The sequence below is a fragment of the Capra hircus genome, chromosome 24 (assembly GCF_001704415.2).
Source record: "Capra hircus breed San Clemente chromosome 24, ASM170441v1, whole genome shotgun sequence".
Classification (NCBI taxonomy): Eukaryota; Metazoa; Chordata; class Mammalia; order Artiodactyla; family Bovidae; genus Capra; species Capra hircus.
Window position 1 is genome coordinate 20,141,630 of NC_030831.1, and position 22,308 is coordinate 20,163,937.

At 37.5% G+C, this 22,308-nt stretch overlaps 1 protein-coding gene across 3 annotated transcripts in view; it reads right to left on the bottom strand.

The window, feature by feature from the left end:
* KIAA1328 (KIAA1328 ortholog) overlaps window positions 1-22,308 on the bottom strand; it is a 433,299-nt gene that overhangs the window by 12,662 nt on the left and 398,329 nt on the right. The window lies entirely within an intron of this gene.

Sequence of the window (22,308 nt, forward strand, 5' to 3'; positions counted from 1 at the left end):
TTCCCAACCCTTTTCTCTCTTATTTAACTTGAATTTCATGGCCTAGCATTCCCAAAACTCTTTTGGCAATGCTACTAAAAACACGTCCCCTGTATTTTTATCTGCCTCTGACATCTGGGAAAATCATAACACTGCATGAACCAAATGTCTGTCTTTTCTGTGACTTATAGTTGGTAAACTTAGTGTAAAAAAACACAAGATTAAAGAAACTAGCCAACATACAAACAACAGATCCAATATAGATTCCCAGTCACTAACTCTAAGTGGGTGCTAAACATTTTCTGACAGAGCTACTGTTACTTCTCTAATCAGCTGCTCTGCTCTTCCCATTTCCCTTTTCACAACTTAGGCTAAACAGATGGTCTTGCTTCCCATTTCAGAAAAAGGGGTCAAAAAAGAAAAACTGTCTTCCCTTTGTCACTTTCCAAGTGTTTCAGCATTTATCATTTCCTCCTTTTACATTAAAGGAAGGGATCCTTCTCTTAGACAGGGCTAATCACTCCATCTGTACTTCTCAGGAACCTTTTAGTATTGACTCTCCACTCTAGAACCTTCAATCTTTTCCTGTTTACTAGATAACTAAGAGCACTTAAGACATTTACACATTTCCATAACCACGCCACTTCTCAATTTTTTCCAACCTGGCTTTCATCTTCTACTACTCTACTAAAATTGAACTCAGCAAATTCAGCAATGACTTCTGTGCTGCTAAATCCAACGGACACTTTATAGTCCTTGCTTTACATGTCTCTCCAGCATTCAATGTGGCTGACTGCTTCCTTATAAACTTTAAACTGCTTTATTGAAGTAAAACATACATACAGAAAAGTGAACCTATCTAAATCATTACAACCAAGTGGTTTTTAGTTTAACAGTGCTGTGCAACTATCATAATTTGAGAGCATCTCCTTGCCTGCCCCCTCCCAAGAAACCCTGTAGCCATCAGCAGTCACTGTCTATTTCACTCCTTGTGGTTGCCAAATAACATGCCACAGTATGGATATACCAGGCTTCCCTGGTGGCTCAGTAGTAGAGAATCTGCCTGCAATGCAGAAGACGCAGGAGATGCGGGTTCAATCCCTGGGTTGGGAAGATCCCCTGGAGGAGGGTATGGCAACCCAATCCAGTATTGTTGCCTAGAGAATCCCATGGACAGAGGAGCCTGGCAGGCTACAATCCATAGGGTCGCAGAGTCAGACACAACTGAAGTGACTTAGCATGTATACACTCACGGATATACCACATTTTATTTATCTGTTCATCACATGATAGATATTGGGCTGTTTCTTTTGGCAACTGTGAATAGTGCTGCGTTGAATAGTCATTTATGTGCTTTTAGTAAACATATGTTTTCATCTCTCTTGGGTGGACACCTAAGGACTGGATGATAAACTCTATGGTTAACTTTTTAAGGCACTGTCAACACTGTTCTCCAAAGTGGGTGCACCATTTTATATCTGAATTTGGAGGTCTTTCCTCTGGGACTATTAAGCTTCTTGGAGAAGAGACTTTCAGTGTTCTGGGACAGAGATTTGGTCTACTTCTGCAACAGGGAAGGAGGGTGACTTTTCTCCATTTGTAGACTTTGAGTTCATCCCCTTTTCAGCGCTACCTGTACATGCTAGGTCACTTCAGTAGTGTCCGACTCTTTGCAACCTTTTGGACTATAGCCCGCCAGGCTCCTCTGTCCATGGGGTTCTCCAGGCAAGAATACTGGGGTGGGTTGTCATGCCCTCCTCCAGGGGATCCTCCCAACCCAGGGATTGAACCTGTGTTGCTTATATCTCCTGCATTGGGGCTACCTGGAATCTTCCAAAGTCCACACCATTCCTGAGTCTTCTCTTCTACTGAATTTATGCAGAGAATTCATCTCTAGTCTGTTGGCTGGGACTTATATTCCATACCTGGACTGTGGCAGGAGTACTAGGTTTTTGGATTCTTGCTTCAGAAGTCTACCTCATACTATTTTTAGTTCTACCCCACATCACCACTGTTTATTGTTCATGTTGCTTCTAATTCCCAGACGTTTCAAAGGTCTCTCTTCATTTGTAAAGCCTTCTCAGTGCTTTCTCTGCGGTAGCTTCCTCTGTCCTGCCTAATAAGTTACTAATCCTCCATTCATTTTCCATTTTCCAAAATGTATAAAAATCTCTGGTACATTGATGACTCTTCTCCCATTTCTTTTGTGGATTTACGCTTTTAAATACATTAATTTACTCTCATCTTACTGGCGTCTCAGGAAATAGCAGAGATAAATAAAAGTGTTCAATGAATCATCTTAGCTAGGAAATAAATTTACAGGAAGCTTCCATAAATTTCCAGATTTATTATTAGACATTTCTGAGTTTTTTCACTGCTCCTATAAATGAACTCTCCCCTACCCATTATATTTTTAAAATAGCTAATATTAGTATCAAGATTTACAGTAATTGAGTTCTGAATATTGTTGAACTCTCTTAATTTTTAAGACTATTTTTTCAATAGATTTTTATGGGTTTTATGGGTGAACAGTTATATTTAATATAGATAATCATAAGGTTTATTATTTTCCCATATTTGTATTACTTTTTCTTATATTATTGTATTGGCTAGAACTTCCAGGGAAACGCTAAAACTACAATTTTCATAGGCACCTTTGTACAATTCTGATCTAAAAGGAATTATTCTATTTTTTTCACTATTAAGTATTTCCCATCTAGATATTCTTCATTACATTAAGAAGTGTTTTCTCTTTTGGGTTACTGAAATCAGAAATGAAAAATTAATTCTACCAAGTAAATAACTTTTAAGTACAGACTGAAATGATAATATACATTTTTATCTTTGATATATTATTGAGATATATTCTATTTCTGGCTTCCAAAATATATAGCAACCAAGTTTTAATTCTTAGAATATATTCTGCTTGGGTACATAGAATTATTCTTTATATTTACTCTTAAACTAGATTTATATAATTACTTTAGGGTTTAAAACATCTATATTTATAGGGAATATTTGTTTATAATCTTTCTTATGTACAGATGGCTAATAAACACATGAAAAGATGCTCAAAATCACTAATTATTAGAGAGATGCAAATGAAAATGACAATGAAGTATCACCTTGCACCAGTAAGAACTGCCATCATAAAAAGCCTGAAACAATAAATGCTGGAGAGGGTGTGGAGAAAAGTGAACCCTCTAGCACTGTTGGTGGGAATGTAAATTGATACAGCCACTATGCAGAACAGTATACAGACTCCTTAGAAAACCAGGAATCAAACTACCATATGACCTAGCAATCCCATTACTGAGCATATACCCTGAAAAAACCATAACTGAAACAGACCCAAGTACTACAATGCTCAGAGCAGCACTATTTACAATAGCTAGGACATAGGGAAGTAACCTAGATGTCCATCGACAGATGAATGGATAAAGCAGATGTGGTACATATATACAATGGAATATTACTCAACTGTAAAGAAGGATGAATTTGAGTCAGTTCTAGTGAGATGGATGAATCTAGAGTCTGTAAGTGAAGTAAGTCAGAAAGAGAAAAACAAGTATCATATTGCAATGCTTATATATGGAATATAGAAGAAATGCAAAAAGGCAAAATGGCTGCACGAGGAGGCCTTACAAATAGCTGAGAAAGAAGAGAAGGGAAAGGCGAAGGAGAAAAGGAAAGCTATACCCATCTGAATGCAGAGTTCCAAAGAATAGCAAGAACAGATAAGAAATCCTTCCTAAGTGATCAATGCAAAGAAATGGAGAAAAACAATAGAATGGGAAAGACTAGAGATCTCTTCAAGAAAATTAGAGATCTAAGGCAAAATTTCATTCAAAGGTGGGCATAAAAAAGGACAGAAATGGTATGGATTTAACAGAAGCAGAATAGATTAAGAAAAGGTGGCAAGAATACATAGAAAAACTAATCAAAAGCGATCTTAATGACCCAGATAACCACAGTGGTTTTTTCCCAGATCACTCACCTAGAGACAGATATTGTGAAATGCAAAGTCAGGTGGGCCTTAGGAAAGCATCACTATGAACAAAGCTAATGGAGGTGATGGAATTCTAGCTGAGTTATTTCAAATTCTAAAAGATGATGCTGTGAAAGTGCTGCACTCAATAGGCCTGCAAACTTGGAAAACTCAGCAGTGGTCACAGGACTGGAAAGGGTCAGTTATGATTCCAATCCCAAAGAAAGGCAATGCCAAAGAATGTTCAAACTACTGCACAATTGCACTCATCTCACACGCCAGTAAAGTAATGCTCAAAATTCTCCAAGCCAGGTTTCAACAGTACGTGAACCATAAACTTTCAGATGTTCAAGTTGGATTTAGAAAAGGCAGAGGATCTGAGACCAAATTGCTGGCATCCATTGGATCATAGAAAAAGCAAGAGAGTTCTAGAAAAACATCTACTTCTGCTTCATTGATTATTTTAAAGCCTTTGACTGTGTGGATCACAACAAACTGTGGAAAATTCTTAAAGATATGGGAATACCAGACTACTTTACCTGCCTCCTAAGAAACCTGCATGCACATCAAGAAGCAACAGTTAGAACCAGACATGGAAGAACAGACTGGTTCAGAACTGGGAAAGGAGTACGTCAAGGCTGTATATTGTCACCCTGCCTATTTAACGTATATGCAGAGTACATCATGTGAAATGCCGGGCTGGATGAAGCACAAGCTGGAAAGAAGATTGCCAGGAGATATATCAATAACCTCAGATATGCAGATGACACCACTCTTATGGCAGAAAGTGAAGAGGAACTAAAGAGCCTCTTGATGAAGGTGAAAGAGGAGAGTGAAAAAGTTGGCTTAAAACTCAACATTCAGAGAACTAAGATCAAGGCATCCAGTCTCATCACTTCATGGCCAATAGGTGGGGAAACAATGGAAACAGTGACAGACTTTATTTTCTTGGGCTCCAAAATCACAGCAGATGGTGACTGCAGCCACGAAATTAAAAGACGCTTGCTCCTTGGAAGGAAAGTTAAGAGTAACCTAGACAGCTTTTTAAAAAGCAGAGACATTACTTTGCCAACAAAGGTCCATATAGTCAAAGCTATGGTTTCTTCCCAGTAGTCATGTATGGATGTGAGAGTTGGACCATAAAGAAGGCTGAATGCTGAAGAATTGATGCCTTTGAACTGTGGTGTTGGATAAGACTCTTAAGATTCCCTTGGACTGCAAGGAGATCAAACCAGTCAATCCTAAAGGAAATCAGACCTGAATATTCATTGGAAGGACTGATACTGAAGCTGAAGCTCCAGTACTTTGGCCACCTGAAGCGAAGAGCCGACTCATTAGAAAAGACCGTTATGTTGGGAAAGATTGAAAGCAGGAGGAGAAGGGGACAACAGAGGGTGCAATGGTTGGATGGCATTGCGGACTCGATGGACATGAGTTTGAGCAAGCTCTGGGACTTCGTGAAGGACAGGGAAGCCAGGCGTGTTACATTCCATGGGGTCGCAAAGAGTCCGACACAACTGAGCAGCGGAACAACAACAACCTATTTGCAGGGAAGGAGTGGAGACACAGCTATAGAGAATGGACTTGTGGAAAAGTGGGGGAAGAAAAGACTGGGATGGATGGGGAAAGTAGCATTGATATATATATATATATACACTACATTTGTAAAACAGACAGCTGGTGAGAAGTTGCTATATAACACAGAGAACCCAGACAGGTGGCTCTGTGATGATCTAAAGGAGTGAGATGGGGAGGGGAGGGACACTCAAGAGGGAAGGGATATAAGTTTTATGGATGATTTGTGTTATTGTACAGCAAAAGTCATCACAACATTTAAAGCAATTTTCCTCCAATTAAAAAAGAAAAATAAAAAAATTTCCTTCTCATGATTCTTTGAGGTTTCCCTGGTGGCTCAGATGGTAAAGAATCTGTCTGCAATGCAGGAGACATGGGTTCAATCCCCGGGTCAGGAAGATCCCCTGGAGAAGAAACTGGCAATCCACCCAGTATTCTTGCCTGGAAAATCTCATGGACAGATGAGACTGGTGGGCTACAGTCCATGGGGTCGCAAAGAGTCAGACATGACTGAGTGAGTTATACTCTGATTCTTTATATCCCTATATATTATTCTTACCCCAGTGGGAGAAAAGGAATAGTTCCAAGAAAGAATGAATTGATAAAGAAGGTAGAAGGATAACTAATTACCACACTAGGCTAGGAGTCCTAGAATAGGTCTTTCTTCTCAGGAATCCTAAAAGAGTTCTTCTCAAAAGTTTTCTACTTTTTAACTGCTAAAGCAAACCTAGGCTGGCATTCAGGTTTCTGAAAAATAGAAGATACAGAGTATTTTATAAGTGCTTCCCTGGTAGCTCAGAGGGTAAAGCGTCTGCCTGCAATGTAGGAGACCTGGGTTTGATCCCTGCATCAGGAAGATCCCCTGGAGAAGGAAATAGCAACCCACTCCAGTAGTCTTGCCTGGAAAATCCCATGGACAGAGAAGCCTGGTAGATAGACTACAGTCCATGGGATTGCAAAGAGTCAGACATGACTGAGTGATTGCTTGCCTTGCCTTATTGTAATTACTTGTCAAACATCAGTACAAAGGGTGATTAACGGAACTGTACATTTAAAATGGTTATGTTGGTAAATTTAAGCTTTATATTGGATGAGATGGCTGGATGGCATCACTGACTTGATGGACGTGAGTCTGAGTGAACTTCGGGAGTTGGTGATGGACAGGGAGGCCTGGTGTGCTGCGATTCATGGGGTTGCAAAGAGTCGGACATGACTGAGCGACTGAACTGAACTGAATTGCTTTTCCACTATTTAAAGTAAGACTCCTTTGGAATGGACAGGTACACTCTGCTATATTTAAAAGTGGGTAATCTGCTGTATAGCACAGGGAACTCTGCTCAGTGTTATGTGATAGCCTAGATGGGAGGGGAGTTTGGAGGAGAATACATACATGTATATGTATGGCTGAGTCACTTTGCTGTTCACCTGAAACTATCACAACATTGTTAATCAGCTATACTCCAATATAAAATAAAAAGTTTTAAATTAAAGAAAAGAAAAACAGGTAGTCTTGAACCTGCCTGTGAGACTGCAGATCTTTTAAGAGAACTACTCATATAGAGGCAGAGACAGATAGGTGCAGACACAGGATTGAGGGTAATACTCAGAATCTCACCTTCTATCTCTTGTTCTCCATTCAGCAGAGGTGCTATCATGAAAGGATTCTGCTAACCCTAATTTAATATATTTTTTCTTGAAGTGCATATAAGTCATAGAGTGAATATTATGCGAAGTCAGTGCAACTTGAAGGGAGGCTGAAGAATTTACCAGAACATCGATGAGTATACGGGAGACCCTCTAATCAAGAACAATTTTAATATAACATATTAAAAGGCAAACATAACAAAGTAAAATTTCTTAGTTATGTTATATATGCCTTTCTATAACGTTTACCTTTCCATCTGAGACTCAGTTTCCTACATAGGAAGAAGAAGGAACTAAAATGCTCACAATAATTTTGAAGAAGACAAAGTTGGATAGCTCATATAACATGGTTTTAAGACTTACTGTAAAGCTACATTAATCAAGACAATGCGGTATTAGTGGAGAATGGATATGCAGAGCAACAGAAAAACATGAATCCAGAAATATATCAAGACAAAATATGATCAACTGAGGTTTTTACAAATGAAAAGTTAATTGAGTAGAAAGGATAATCTTTTCAACAAATAGTGTTGCAACAACTAGACATATGTGAGCAAAAAAAAAGAACTTTAGCACAAATCTCACATCTTAGCATAAAAATTAACCTTATATTAACCAAGAAAGATCACATTCTGGGCCATAAAACACATGTTAACAAACTGAAAAACTAGAAATCATATAAATCATAAGCTGTCTTCCCTCAGAACATAATGGAAGTAAATTAGAAATCAGTAACAGAAAGATAACTGGAAAATCCCAGAATACACAGAGTAATAAACTCCACACTTCTAAATAAAAGATGCGTCAAAGAAGAAATCTTAAGATAAAATTAAATACATTTTGAATTAAATAAAAATGAAAACATAACATACTAAACTTTGTGGGATGCAGTGAAAGCAGTGCTTAGAGGGAAATTTATAGCATTGAATGCATACGTTAGAAAAAAGAAATCTAAAATCAGTCACCTAAGTATCTAATTTAGGAAACTAGAAACAGAAGAGCAAATTAATTCTAAAGTAAGCAGAAAAGAAGAAATAATATGAAGTAGAGCAGAAATCAGTGTAACTGAAAACAGAAAACAATAGAGAAAAATCAATGAAACAAAAAGCTAGTTCTTTTAAAAGATCACTAAAATCAGTAAGTCTTTAGACAAATAATTAAGTGAAAAAAACCCCAAAACAGATGGCAGAAATAACTCACACCAAAAATGAAAGACAGTATATCACTATAGATCCTATGGACATTAAAAGAATAGTCAAAGAATATTATGAACAACTACACTCACAAGTGTAATAACCTAGATGAAATGGAGCAATTCTTTAAGACACAATCTGCCAAATCTCACATAAGAAGAAATAGACAACTTGAATAGGCTTTTAACTATTAAATAAACTGAACTGATAATTAGTAAGATCTTTCAAAGCAGAAAGCACAAGGCCCAGATGGGTTCACTGGTGAATTCTAGCAAACACTTCAGGAAGAAATTATACCAACTCTCTACAACCTTTTTCAGAGGACAGAAGCAGAGGGAATTCTTAACACATTCTATGAGGCAGCATTACTCTAATATCAAAACCAAAGACATTACAAGAAAAAAAAATGTAGACCAACCTCTTTTATGAACATAGATGCAAAAATCTTCAATCAAATGGGATTTATCTCAGATATGAAAGGCTGATTCAACATTAAAAAAAATCTATAAATGTGGCCCATCACATCAACAGGTTTAAAAATTATCATATCAATAGATCTTGCAAAAGTATTTGACAAATTCCACATATATTTATGATTAAAAAAACTCCCAGTAAAATAAGAATAGAGGGAACTTCCTCAACTTGATATGAATATCTACAAAAAACCTACAGCTGGCATCATACTTAATGTTGATAAACTTGAGTTTTCCCACTAAGTTCAGATACAAGGCAAGAATATCCTCTCACCACTCCTTTTCAACATCATATTGGAAATGCTAACTAATGCATTATGACAAGGAAAGTAAATAAAAGGTATACAGCCTGGAAAAGAAGAAATAAAATTGTCCTTGTACACAGAAGATATGATTTTCTATGTAGAAAATCCAGAAGAATCAACAAAATCCTCCTAAAACTAAGCAATTATAGCCAACGTTGTAGCATACAAGGCTGACAAAAGTCAACTGCTTTCCAGTACAGTAGAAACCAACAGATAGATTTTGAAATAAAAATACTATTTACACTGCTGTTGCTGCTGCTGCTGTCACTTCAGTCATGTCCGACTCTGTGCGACCCCAAAGACAGCAGCCCACCAGGCTCCCCAGTCCTTGGGATTCTCCAAGGGAGAACACTGGAGGCAAGAACACTGGAGTGGGTTGCCACTTCCTTCTCCAATGCATGAAAGGGAAAAGTGAAAGTGAAGTCGCTCAGTCGTGTCTGACTCTTCGCGACCCCATGGACTGCAGCCTACTAGGCTCCTCTGTCCATGGGATTTTCCAGGCAAGAGTACTGGAGTGGGGTGCCATTGCCTTCTCCAACTATTTACACTAGCACAATGCAAAATGAAATGCTTAGGTATAAATCTCAGGTAGAAGATAAATATGAGGAAAACTACAAAACTGATGAACAAAGTAAAAAAAAAAGAATTAACTAAATGAAGAGGTATTCTGTTTTCATGGATAAGAAGACAGTATCGTTAAGTTGTTAATTCACAACTTGAACTACAGATTCAACATAATCCCAATCAAAATCCCAACCTGATATGATAAACCCATACCAAACATTATCATCTATGATGAAAAATCGAAAACATTTCCCCTAAAGTCAGGAACAAGACAAGGGTGCCCACCCTCACCACTACTATTCAACATAGTTTTGGAAGTTCTAGCCACAGCAACCAGAGAAGAAAAAGAAATAAAAGGAACCCAGATTGGAAAAGAAGAAGTAAAACTCTCACTTTTTGCAGATGACATGATCCTTTACACAGAAAACCCTAAAGACACCACCAGAAAATTACTAGAGCTAATCAATAAATATAGTAAAGTTGCAGGATACAAAATTAATACACAGAAATCCCTTGCATTCCTATACACTAATAATGAGAAAACAGAAAAAGAAGTTAAGGAAACAATTCTATTCACCATTGTGATGAAAAGAGTAAAATCCTTAGGAAGAAATCTACCTAAAGAAACAAAAGACCTATATATAGAAAACTATAAAACACTGATGAAAGAAATCAAAGAGGACACAAATAGATGGAGAAATATACCATGTTCATGGATCAGAACAATCAATATAGTGAACATGAGTATGCTACCCAAAGCAATCTATAGATTCAATGCAATCCCTATCAAGCTACCAATGGTATTTTTCACAGAACTAGAAAAAATAATTTCACAATTTGTATGGAAATACAAAAAAACCTTAAATAGCCAAAGCAATCTTGAAAAAGAAGAACAGAACTGGAGGAATCAACCTGCCTGACTTCAGATTATACTACAACACTTACAGTCATCGAGACAGTACGGTATTGGCACAAAGACAGAAATATAGGTCAATGGAACAAAATAGAAAGCCCAGGGATAAATCCACGCATCTACAGACACCTTATTTTTGACAAAGGAGGCAAGAATATACAATGGACGAAAGACAATCTCTTTAACAAGTGGTGCTGGGGAAACTAGCCAACCACCTGTAAAAAAATGAAACTAGAACACTTTCTAACACCATACACAAAAATAAACTCAAAATGGATTTAAGATATAAATATAAGACCAGAAACTACAAAACTCTTAGAGGAAAACAGAGGCAAAACACTCTCTGACATAAATCACAGCAGCATCCTCTATGACCCACCTCCCAGAGTAATGGATATAAAAGCAAAAATAAACAAATGGGACCTAATTAAACTTAAAAGCTTTTGCACAATGAAGGAAAATATACACAAGGTGAAAAGACAGCCTTCAGAATGGGAGAAAATAATAGTAAATGAAGCAACTGACAAACAACTAATCTCAAAAATATACAAGCAGCTCATGTAGCTAAATATCAGGAAAATAAATGACCCAATCAAAAAATGAGCCAAAGAACTCAGCAGATATTTCTCCAGAGAAGACATACAGATGGCTAACAAACACAAAACATGAAAAGATGCTCAACATCACTCATTATAAGATAAATGCAAATCAAAACCACAATGAGGTGCCATCTATGGTGGTCAGAATGGGCTGCTGTCAAAAAGTCTACAAACAATAAATGCTGGAGAGGGTGTGGGGAAAAGGGAACCTTCTTACACTGTTGGTAGGAATGCAAACTAGTACAGCCACTATGGAGAACAGTGTGGAGATTCCTTACAAAACTGGAAATATAACTGCCATACGACCCAGCAATCCCACTGCTGGGCATACACACCAAGGAGACCAGAATTGAAAGAGACACATGTACCCCATTGTTCATTGAAGCACTGTTTACAACAGCTAGGACATGGAAGCAACCTAGATGTCCATTGGCAGATGAATGGATAAGAAAGCTGTGGTACATACACACAATGGAATATTACTCAGCTATTAAAAAGAATGTATTTGAGTCAGTTCTAATAAGGTGGATGAAACTGGAACCTATTATACAGAATAAAGTAAGTCAGAAAGAAAAACACCAATACAGTATATTAATGCATATATATGGAATTTAGATAGATGGTAACAATTATCCTATATGCAAGACAGCAAAAGAGATACAGATATAAAGAACAGACTTTTGGACTCTGTGGGAGAAGGCGAGGGTGGGATGCTTTGAGAGAATAGCACTGAAACATGTATACCATCATATGTGAAACAGATCACCAGTCCAAGTTAGATGCATGAAACAGGCACTCAACACCAGTGCACAGGGACAGCCCTAAGGGATGGGATGGGGAGGGAGGTGGGAGGGGGTTCAGGATGTGGGGACACATGTACACTCATGGTGGATTCATGTCAATGTATGGCAAAAACCACTACAATACTGTGAAGTAATTAGCGTCCAATTAAAATAAATAAATAAAGTTTTAAAAAATCCCAACATGCTATTTTGTGGATATTGAGAAACTGATTCTAAAGTTAATGTGTAGCGGCAAAAGATCCAGAACGGAAAACACAGAAATGAAGAAGGACAAAGCTGAAGACCGATTCTATCTGTTCTCAAGACTTACTATAAAGCTACTGTAATGAAGAGAGTGTGGTATTGGCAAAAAGAAATAGACAAGTAGATCAGTAAAACAGAATACAGAGCCCATATAAATACAATCAATTGATCTCTGACAAAAGAATCAAGGCAATGAAATGGAGCAATGATAACCTTTTCAATACATGCTTGAAGATAGCCTGGAACAACTAGATATGCAAAAAAATGAATCTGGATACAGGCTTTATACCTTTCACAACAATTAACTCAAAATGCAAAGTGCAAAACTATAAAGCTCCTAGAAGATAAATAGGAGGAAACCTGGATGACCTTGAGTATAATGATTACTCCTTAAACACAACACCAAATGCACTATCCATGGAAGAAATAATTGATAAGGTGGATTTCATTAAAAAACTTCAGCTCTGCAAAAGACAATGTCAAGAGAACTGGAAGATACCTCACAAACTGGGAGAGAATATTTGCAAAACCCATATCTGATAAAAGATTATCAAAAATATACAAAGAACCCTGACAACTCAACAATATGAAAACAAATGACCTGATTTAAAAAATGGACTAAAGATCTTAACAGACAGACACATTTCTAAAGAAGACATACAGATGGCAAATAAGCATATGAAAAGATGCCCACATCTTCGTCATCAAGAAAATGCAAATTAAAACAATGAGATACCACTGCACACCTCTGTGTGTGTGTGTGTGTGTGTGTGTGTGTGTGTGTGTGTGTCTTAATTGCTCAGTTGTGTCTAACTCTTTGCGACCCCATGGTCTGTCCATGGGATTCTCCAGGCAAGAATACTGGAGTGGGTTGCCACTTCCTACTCCACCACACCTATGAAAATGGCCTAAATCTGTAACACTGACAAAACTAATTGCTAGTGAGGATGTGTAGCAGCACAAACTCTCATTTATTGCTAGGGGAAATGCAAAATGGCAAAGCCACTTTAGAACACAAACTGGCAGTTTCTTAGAAGACTAAACATATTCTTAACCTATGGTCCAGTAATCACACTCCTTGACATTTACCCAAAAGCTTAAAACTTATGTCCACATAAAAACTTGCATATAGATGTTTATAGCAGCTTTACTCATAACAGACAAAACTCGGAAGCAACCAAGAGGTTCATTAGAATGTAAATGGACAAATAACGATGTGAATAAATGTAGTACAACCAGACAATGGAATATTTATTCAGCACTAAAAACAAATGAACTATCGAGTCATAAAAAAAATGGAGGGAGTTTACATATATATATATATATCTCACTAGGACAAAGTAGCCAATCTGGAAAGGCTACATACTGAATGATTCCATCTGTATGACATTCTGGAAAAGACACAACTACAGAGACAGTAAAAAGTTGCTGGCTGCCAGGAGTTGGGGGAGAGGGATGAACAGGCAGAGCACAGAGGGGTTTTATGGCACTGAGAATGCTCTGTATCGTACTATAACTATGGACACATGCCATTATAAATTTGCCTTAATTCAGAATGTAAACCACCAAGAGTGTACATAATGTAAACTATGGACTTTGGCTGCTAATGATGTGTCAATGTAACAAATGTACCTCTCAAGTGGGGCCTGTTGATGTGTGCTGTGTTGATAATGGGGGAAGTTATGCAGTGTAGGGGCAGGGAGTGTGTGAGATATTTCTTTATCTTCCTCTTAATTTTGCTGTGAACCCCAAACTGCTCTCTGGTATTTATAACATGCTGCTGCTAAGTTGCTTCAGCCTGGACACCAGGTTCTGCCATCCATGGGATTTTCCAGCCAAGAGTACTGGAATGGGTTGCCATTGCCTTCTCTGGGTACATATGTATAAATTAAATGTATAATAACAATAGCACAAAAGCTGGGAGGGAGAAACCGAGAGTATACTGTTGCATGGGTCTTATATGTTGTTGTTTAGTTGCTAAGTTGTGTCTGACTCTTTTGTGACTCCATGGACTTCAGCCCACCAGACTCCTCTGTCCATGGGATTTCCCAGGCAAGAATACTGGAGTGGGTTGTAATTTCCTTCTCCAGGTTATCTTTCTCACTCAGGGATCGAACTCATGTCTTGATTCCTGGCAGGTGGACTGTTTACCACTCGGCCACCAGGGAAGCCAGTGGGTCTTATACCATACATTAAATGCATTAATATTACTTAAAGGTGGACTGTCTTAGTTATTTGAAACTACTGTGAATGGTACTGTTGCATTAATTTCAGCTTCCAATTGTTCATTGTTAGTATACAAAAGTACTATTGAATTCTGAGTTGTTGGTCTTTTATCCTGTATCCCTTAATAAACTTCTTTAGTTCCAGGAACTTTCCTGTAGAGTACATGGGATTTTCAATGTAGATCATTATTTCATCTTTGAATAGGGACAGTTTTATTTATCTTTTTCTAATTCTTCATATGAAGTACAAGCATTACTTATAGAGCAGGTCTGCAGGTGGTGAATTCTGTTTCCTTCATCTGAGAGTGTCTTCATTTCTTTTCCCCTCAAAGATATATTTTCACTGGAGCTACAATTCTGAGTTGATCTTTCTTTTCCCTCAACCCTTTAAAACCTTCTATTATTCTTGGTTTCTGATGAGAAATATACAGATTTGAATTATTGTTCCCATATATAATATATACCATTTTTTTTCCTGTCAATTGCCAGTATTGGAATTCTTTCTAGTTTTCACAAGTCTAATTATGATGTGTCTAGGAGAGACGTCTTTGAATTGATCTTGCTTGGGTTTGCTGTTTCTTGAGTTTTCTAGTGTCCTTTACTGAATATGAAATATTTTATTCTAAGTTCTTTTTCTCTTTCTGGTATTTTTACACCAGTCCATGAGGTTCTTTTTATACATCTTTTCCCGTGTTTTTTATTCTCTCTGTTGTCCACACTAGATAATCTCTAGTGATTTATCTACAAGGTTAATAACCCTTTCCTCTATCATTTCTATTCTGCCATTAAGCTCATCAGTGGATTTTAAATTTCAGTTACTCTTTCAGTCTGAAAGTACTCTTTTAGCTCTTTATGTTTTCTATTTTTATGCTGAGATTGTCTATCTTTCCATTTGTTTGAAGTGTGTTTGCCCTTACTTCATGAAGCATGGTTATGATAGCTGCTTTAATGTTGTCTGATAAATGTGACAACTGTGTCACTCAAGGTTTGGCATTTGTTGTCTTTTCTCTTGTAAGTTGAGATTTCCAAAGTTCTTCATATGCTGAGTAATTTTAGACTGTGTCCTGAACATTTTTAAAATTTATGTCATCTGGCTCCTATCTGTGCTCAATCTCTCAGTTATGCCCAACTCTTTGCAACCCCATGGGTTGTAGCCCACCAGACTTCTCTGTCCATGGACTTTTTCAGGCAAGAATATTGGAGTGGGTTGCCATTTCCTGCTCCAGAGGATCTTCCTGACCTAGGGATCAAACCCATGTCTCTTGGGTCTCCTGCAGTGGCAAGTGGATCCTTTACCACTTTGCCACCTGGCAAGTTGCTTTTGTTTAAATTCAAAGAGATTGTTGATTTTGTTTTGTTATGTTCTAACATAACAGGCATTCAACCAGGATTGGTTCAGGACACAGTGCCAAACTGTCTTCGTGTTTTTTTTTTTTTTTTAACAATACCAGTTAAAATTTCAAAGTATTTGCAGTGCTATTGGGAGAAGGCAATGGCACCCCACTCCAATACTCTTGCCTGGAAAACCCCATGGATGGAGGAGCCTGGTAGGCTGCAGTCCATGGGGTCGCGAAGAGTCGGACACGACTGAGCGACTTCACTTTCACTTTTCACTTTCATGCACTGGAGAAGGAAATGGCAACCCACTCCAGTGTTCTTGCCTGGAGAATCCCAGGGATGGGGTAGCCTGGTGTGCTGCCGTCTATGGGGTCGCACAGAGTCGGACATGACTGAAGTGACTTAGCAGCACAGCAGCAGCAGCAGCAGCAGCAGTGCTACCTGGATCAGTCTCACATATGTCCTGCCTAGCAAGCAGTGTGGGACCTGGGCAGTGGTCAATGCTCTAGTTCAAAGCCTGTGATCGCTACCTAGACAAGCGGTCAAAAATGTTTTTCTGTAAAAAATCAAACAGTAAATACTGTAGGCTTTACTAGCCAAGAAGCAAAATTCATGAGAAGACTTTCTTCTCTAACAAGGGAGCAAACAAATTCCACAGTTTTTTATTGACAAAATTAAAAATGGAGTAATAATTGAGTATACTTTTTTCTTTTTCATTCAGGTCCACTAATGAAAAGAATTCTTTTTTTGGGAGGAGATAATTGCATTTAACTGGGGTTCAAAGTTAATGTTTCCTATCATCCAAATCGAAAATGTTCATTTTTAATGCTAATCTACAGTGAGATTTTAAAATATATTTTATATGTGAAAATGAAGATAGGTACTATAAAATAGTGATATTAATGTACAAGAATATGATTTTAATTGATAATACATAGAATTTGATTTGGCTCTTCTATTAATATTTGCCTTTTAACATGTCATTATATTAAAGACTAATCACTCCAACTGATAGTTAGGTAGAACTGCACAGTTAAACAAATTTTGCAACATAGAAATATCCTTTCTTTGCATTTGCATCCAAGTCAGAAAAACATTCCTGGAACTGTAGGTTGAGCTCAGAAATCACATTCATTATAAATTTGTATGAAAATGAAGTTCTCACATTTTTTTAACTTTTGACAGCATGAGAAGTATTAAAAAAAACCCAGTATTTTTTTGTGATTCAAACGAAGTTAGCTGTCACTAAAATGACTATCACAGGAGCAGTTTATATATAAGCATTTGTTTTGCCTCATCATTTTAGGTTGAATTCATTAAGAAACATTGTCAAATATGCAAAATAAGCTAATTTTCAAGGTGAATCAAGTGTTCAATAATAGAGGTCAAAGGGGATTTTTCTTATTCAGAAAAATTTCAATCTCAGTCCCCACCCCTGAAAATCACAAAACAAACAAACAAACAAACAAAAAATCACAAAGTCCTTACCACTTCTAAGCCACTGAACTATTGTGTGGCAAGTCAGAATATTCATTCTTTATATCAAAAACTCATGGAACTGATGGTGGTTAAGGCCAGGAGAAAAAATAAATTTGGCTATTGACACTACTGATTCAATAACACATAATAAATTAAAATATTTTGCTCAAAGTAGCTGCTGACAAATAAAAGGATAAATAATCACATTTTAAATACCTTATTTTTTCACAAGCTTTGTAAATAGGGTTAATTAAATCTTTTTCAGCTCCACACCTAATTTGGCACCATCAGCTGTAATACATCTTAGCAGATTCCACTTCAGGATGTACTGATGTAGCGTTTTCTTGAAAATATTCTTGCCTGTAATTGTTTCCCATAGACTGTTCATGTTCATGGAAGGTAATTCTTCAGTCACTGATATGGATTTGGGACTGACTAAAACTGAACCATGTCCATAACATCAGTCAACTCACTGAGTCAATAGAACAGTCTTTTGGACTCTGTGGGAGAGGGAGAGGGTGGGATGATTTGGGAGAATGGCATTGAAACATGTATAATATCATGTAAGAAACGAATCGCCAGTCTAGGTTTGAGGCAGGGTGCAGGATGCTTGGGGCTGGTGCACTGGGATGACCCGGAGGGATGGTGTTGGGGGGAAGGTGGGAGGGGGGTTCGGGATTGGGAACACATGTACACCCATGGCGGATTCATGTTGACGTGTGGCAAAACCAATACAATATTATAAAGTAAAACAAACATACAAAAAAACCACCTGAAGTCATTTGCCTTGTTGAGTGTTGATACTCCTCCCAGTATTAGCTCTTTAAGCAGTTTTAGACACTAGAGATATCTAGAGTGCTCTCTTTCTTTTTTTTTTTTAATTTTACTTTACTTTACAATACTGTATTGGTTTTGCCATACATTGACATGAATCCACCATGGGTGTACATGTGATCCCAAACATGAGTGCTCTCTTTTTGTAGCTCTCTCCTATCCACTCCTCTGCCCTGTAAACACTAGGCACCTTGGCATCATCAGGCTTCCAATGCTGCCTTCTCAAGTCAGTGAACTTGTTAGGCTCCATGGAGGTTCCTGAGTCGTGGTCTAGAAATGTAATTCTCCTCTTTTCATGGATAACTGTCCTTGATATGCAATATTTGAAAACAACAGTTGTTTCATGTCTTTTATCTGCTTGTTTACTCATTCAGGTGGGAAAATGAATTCAATTCCTGTTACTCCATCTTGGCTGGAAAAGGAAGCACCTTGATCTAGACTTGAATTTCAAAAGCAAGCTTGAAGAATATACTCTAAGTCACATTATATACAAGAGTAAACTCTAAATGGATTAAAGATGTAAATGTAAGACCTGAAATCATAAACTCCTAGAAGAAAACACAGGCAGTACATTTTTTGACATCAGTTTTGGGAAAACAAATTTTTTTGATATGTCTCCTCAGGCAAGGGAAATAAAAAAGTTAAACATTTTTGATAGATTAATACAAATCAGTGAATATGAACTGCTTATATATTAATTAAAAATTAAATCAGTTACAACATTAAAAAAAAGCAAATATAAGTAAATGGGACTACATCAGACTAAGAAGCTTTTGCACAATGAAGGAAACCATCAACAGAAAGAAAAGACAGCATACAAACCGGGAGAAGATATCTGCAAACATATCCAATAAAAAGTTAACATCAAAATACACAAAGAACTCATGTAACTAAACATTAAAAAAAAACAACAACCCAATTAAAAAATGGGCAGAGGATCTGAACAGACATTTTCCCAAAGAATACCTACAGATGGCCAACAGACACATAAAAAGATGCTCAACCTCACTGATCATCAGAGAAATGAAAATCAAAACCCCAAGGAGATAACATCTCATACCTGTCAGAATGACTATTAACGAAAGTACAACAAAGAGTAAGTGCTGGCAAGGATGTGTAGAATGCACTGTTGGTAGGATTGTAAATTGGTGCAGCCACTATGGAAAACAGTATGAAATATGTTTTCATATTTTAGTATGGAAAACATATGAAGGCTCTTCGTATGATACAGCAATTTCACTCTTGGAATTGAGTGTTTACTCAAAGAAAACAAAAACAGTAATTTGAAAAGATATATATATATATGTGTGTGTGTGTATCCTAGTGTTCACTGCAGCATTCTTTAGAACAGTCAAGATCTGGAAGCAGTCTAATTCTCCACTGATAAGAAAGTGGATAAAGAAGATATAGTGTGTGCATGTATACATACACACACACATACACTTATATATATATACACACACAGACACTTATACACAAGCTATTAAAAACTTGCCTCTAACAACAACATGGATGATTCTAGAGGGTGTCATGCTAAGTGAAATGTCAGACACAGACAAATACTGTATGATCTCACTTATATGTGGAATCTAAAAAACAATACAAACAAAACAAAATGAAAACAGAATCATAGATACAGAGAACAAATGGGTGGGTGTCTGAGGGGAGAGGAGTGGATGGATAAAACAGGAAAAGAGGATTAAGAGGTACAAACCTCCAGTTATAAAATAAATAAGCCGCAGGGATGTAACATACAGGAAAAGGAATATGGGCAATAATATTGCAATAATGTTGTATGGGGACAAATAGTTATTAGACTTACCAAGGTGGTCATTTCATATATATATGCAAATGCCAAATCACTATATACTACACCTGAAACCAACATGATATTATATATCATCTATATTATAATTAAAAAACAATATGCTTTAAGAGAGTACCTTGCTTTCTTGTGGTATTTATGCATTGCTACTGGAGCTATTTAACCGTGCCTGCAAACAATTATCTTGCTTAGGGTTTAGTAACACTTTTGGAAATATACTTGGGATTTGCATTCTAGAGGTGCCAGAACATAACACATTTATTTCCCAAAACACCCAGAACAAAGTTACAAGAAAAAAGTTGCATGTATTCATGTATGGCAATCCACACTTCCAGTTTCTCAGGGACCAAATAGACAAGTGAGATGTTCACAGGGTGAAATAAATCTCAGAGGTAAACAATCATGCTTTTTAAAAATGTATATCAATGTGATCCAAGTCAACATCAAGAATTAACTAACAAAAAGGGTAACAGATATATTAGTTGTACAAGTCACACTAGCCAGATTGGAAATACCAATGATTCTATTTCATTCTTATATGTCAGATAAGTAAGCATAAGTCTTAAAACAAATTCTACCTTCAGGTTTGATTTATATTGTCTTCTTAAAAGAGGTCCCCATGGCACGCATGCAAACTGAAGGTAAAAGAAGCAAACAGGGGATAACTATCTAACCCACCAGAGGGTAGTATATAGTGTGGCTCAGGTGTGGTACAAAGTGACTTGGCATTTGCATATACTGTGAAATGATCACTATGCTAAGTCTAATAACCATTTGTTCCCATACAATGTTATCACAAACACCCTCTTCCAACAACATAAGAGACAACTCTACACATGGACGTCACCAGATGGTCAATACCGAAATCAGGCTGATTATACTCTTTGAAGCCAAAAATGGAGAAGCTCTACACAGTCAGTGAAAACAAGACTTGGAGCTGACTGTGGCTCAGATCTTCAGTTCCTTATTGCAAAATTCAGGCTCAAATTGAAGAAAGTAGGAAAAACCACCAGGCCATTCAGGTATGACCTAAATCAAATCCCTTATGATTATACAGTGGTGGGGATGAATAGATTCAAGGGACTAGATCGGGTAGACAGAGTGCCTGAAGAACAATGGATGGAGGTTTGTAACACTGTACAAGAGATGACTAAAACCATCCCCAAGTAAAAGAAATGCAAGAAGGCAAAATGGTTTTCTGAGGAGGCCTAACAAATTGCTGAGAAAAGATGAAAAACGAAAGGCAGAGGAGAAAGGGAAAGATATACCCAACTGAATGTAGAGATCCAGAGAACAGTAAGGAGAGATAAGAAAGCGGTCTTAAGTGAACAATGCAAAGAAATAGAGGAAAAGAATAGAACGGGAAAGACTAGAGCTCTTGTCAAGAAAATTAGAGATACCAAAGGAGTATTTCATGCAAATATGGGTTCAATAAAGGACAGAAATGGCAAGGACCTAACAGAAACAGAAGAACTTAAGAAGAGGTGGCAAGAATACACAGAAGAACTGTATGAAAAAGGTTTTAATGAACTGGATAACCACTATGTGTGATCACTCACCTACAGCCAGACATCCTGGAATGTGATTCGGAGAAGGCAATGGCAACCCACTCCAGTACTCTTGCCTGGAAAATCCCATGGATGGAGGAGCCTGGTAGGCTGCAGTCCACGGGGTCGCGAAGAGTCGGATACGACTGAGCTTCTTCACTTTCACTTTTCCCTTTCATGCATTGGAGAAGGAAATGGCAACCCACTCCAGTGTTCTTGCCTGGAGAACCCCAGGGGCTGGGGAGCCTGGTGGGCTGCTGTCTATGGGGTTGCACAGAATCGGACACGACTGAAGCGACTTAGCAGCAGTGGTAGCAGCAGTAGGAGGCATTACTACGAACAAAACTAGTGAAGGTGATGGATTTTCAGCTGAGCTATTCCTAATCCTAAAATATGATGCTCTTAAGTGATGCATTCAATATGCCATCAAGTTTGGAAAAGTCAGCAGTGGCCACAGGACTGGAAAAGATGTGTTCATTCCAATCCCAAAGAAGGGCAATGCTAAAGAATGTTCAAACTGCTACACAATTGGGCTCATTTCACATGCTAGCAAGGTCATGCTAAAATTCTTCAAGCTAGGCTTCAAACACTATGTGAATCAATAACTTTTAGATATACAAGCTAGATTCAGAAAAGGCAGAGGAACCAGAGATCAAACTGCCAACATCTGCTGGATCATAGGAAAAGCAAGGGAATTCCAAAAAGACATCTACTTCTGCTTCATTGAGTAAGCAAAAGCCTTTGACAGTGTGGATCACAACAAACTGTGGGGAATACCAGA